This window comes from Pavona decussata, unplaced genomic scaffold, assembly GCF_977016875.1.
Source record: "Pavona decussata unplaced genomic scaffold, jaPavDecu1.1 SCAFFOLD_3580, whole genome shotgun sequence".
NCBI lineage: Eukaryota > Metazoa > Cnidaria > Anthozoa > Scleractinia > Agariciidae > Pavona > Pavona decussata.
This window is the reverse complement of record NW_028146415.1, coordinates 7,501-10,000: the sequence shown is the minus strand read 5'-3', so window position 1 is coordinate 10,000 and position 2,500 is coordinate 7,501. Positions and strand designations below refer to the sequence as shown.

Below are 2,500 nucleotides of genomic sequence, written 5' to 3'. Positions count from 1 at the left end.
GACTTTTCGCATGTATTAGCTCTAGAATTACTACGGTTATCCAAGTAGTAATGGTACAATCAAATAAACGATAACTGATTTAATGAGCCATTCGCAGTTTCACAGTACAAGTGCTTATACTTAGACATGCATGGCTTAATCTTTGAGACAAGCATATGACTACTGGCAGGATCAACCAGGTAACTATCCACCGCAGGGAACAGAAGTTCCTTGCTAAGCGGCCCCCCTCCGCAGAGGGAGAGCAAGCTTTCTTAGATTTTGCCTCCACGGGGGGAACCCATGAGCCAAACGGACCACACGGTCCCTCGGTCAAGGGAAACCCCGTCTTGTTTGCCACGTCTTTCTCACAACTGGACCCGTGCACAGTTCAGGCATACCTGTCAGACTCGCCAAGCGAGCTGAAGGAAGGCAAGAAAAGTGCTTCTGCGAAGGAAAATATCCTCCTGCTCTTTTGTCTCTATCATTAGCCAAAGGCTAGCGTACACAACTTCCATCTACACTCTGCCTGCCACTACAGTGACAATGCTTTCGGGCATCATCTTTTCCCTCCTTCGAAAGGAAAGCTACAAGCCCAACTTTCCTTGCCCGTTAGTCAATTCTGCCCTCTATTTCTCCGCCTTGCCGCCGTGGAACATAAGGGACAGGGTTTACTAGCCAGCTCCTCTCGGAACCTTTGCGACCAACCTGCCCACACTATAACCCCCAAACGCTAATAAGGAGACTGCATGATATGGTAGACAGAAAATAAAAACGCGAAAAAAATGAAATTTTGAAAATCGAACCCACAACCAGCCAAATCGTTTGTAAGTCATGCCAAATGACTGGTGACATCTTAAAAACCCATTGAAGCCACAACATCCCATAATTTCACGCTTTTAAAGATTTGTCACTATACGCACTGTAAGTACCTCACTAATTCTCACCTCAGATTTTACGGGAACATGTTCAAATTTTAACACGCCTCTCAGCACGACCAATTACATTAAAATTCATCGCAAAAGTCAGAATTCTCCAATTTTTGAAAAATTCACTATATTCACTGTAAGTACCTCGCTAGACAGTGGAGACCTCAGATTTTACGGGAACATGATCAACTTTCGACACACCTCTCAGCACGAGCAGTTACATAGAAATCCATCAGGAAAGTCGTGCTGTGAAGAGGTCTTTCGACTAAGAAAAATGGTGGTGTGAGGAGGAGTCACCTAAATCAGAGAAAAATACTCTTATAGGAGACTGCTACGAAAGACATTTCTGAGTCCACTGGCCCTAGTCCCCTAATAAGTGTATTTCTGTTTGTTTTAAGAAGGTCCTCCTGACATCACCAATCTTCTGTCTTCAATCCTAACCCCAACGTTAACCCTAACGCTAACCCTAACCCTACCTCCCTCAGGGGCAGTTCTATGGTTATGATCCCACGGTAGGCAGAAAAACTATCCCAATCTAGGTTTTCTTGTATGCTGACTCCATTTTAAATGCTTTTACTTGAGTCTGACAAAGGCAAAGCCAAATACTCACCCCTATATGGACGGGGAAGCAAAGTGCGGATTTTGGTAGGTCGGCATTTTCAATCAGGAATGTTGCCATTCGAAAGAGCGTCCAAAAAAACTTGGTTGGGACACATTTATTTTAGAAATTAGCGACCTAACCAGAAGTGCACTTTTTGGTGGGCCTACCCTACCCCCCTCAGGAGCAGTTCTATGGTTATAATACCACGGAAGGCACAAAACCTATCCCAAACTAGGTTTTCTTGTATGCTGATTCCATTTTCAATGTGTTTCCTTGACTCTGACGAAAGCAAAGCCAAATACTCACCCCTATATGGACGGGGAAGCAAAGTGCGGATTTTGGTAGGTCGGCATTTTCAATCAGGAATGTTGCCATTCGAAAGAGCGTCCAAAAAAACTTGGTTGGGACACATTTATTTTAGAAATTAGCGACCTAACCAGAAGTGCACTTTTTGGTGGGCCTACCCTACCCCCCTCAGGAGCAGTTCTATGGTTATAATACCACGGAAGGCACAAAACCTATCCCAAACTAGGTTTTCTTGTATGCTGATTCCATTTTCAATGTGTTTCCTTGACTCTGACGGAAGCAAAGTCAAATACTCACCTCTATATGGACGGGGAAGCAAAGTGCGGATTTTGGTAGGTCGCCATTTTCAATCTGGAATGTTGCCATTCGAAAGAGCGTCTAAAAGAACTTGGCTGGAACACATTTTTGCTATAAATTGTTGACCTAAGTATATAAGCAAGTATATAAGCAAATACTCGTTACATAGCATAAATAGCCTCTAAACACCCGAAAAACCTCTCCAAATATCATTTAAACCTTTTTCCTAACCCTAACACTTACCCTAACCCTAACCCTAACCCCATTTCAAACCCTAATTCTAAGTCAGAGGTCCTCCTCACACCACCAATTTTTTTGGTAGGTCAAAAGACCTCCCCACACCACAGAATTTTCGAAGTCGAGGTCCTTCTCATACCAAACAATTTTTCTA

General features: G+C 43.5%; 1 non-coding gene across 1 annotated transcript in view; it reads right to left on the bottom strand.

Moving 5' to 3' along the window:
- Positions 1 to 182, bottom strand: part of LOC146446551 (small subunit ribosomal RNA) — a 1,800-nt gene extending 1,618 nt beyond the window's left edge. Inside the window, exon 1 of the ribosomal RNA XR_014862595.1 lies at positions 1 to 182. This exon is cut by the window's left edge and continues 1,618 nt beyond it. This is a non-coding gene — a ribosomal RNA (small subunit ribosomal RNA).
- Between the last annotated feature and the right edge of the window lie 2,318 nt (positions 183 to 2,500).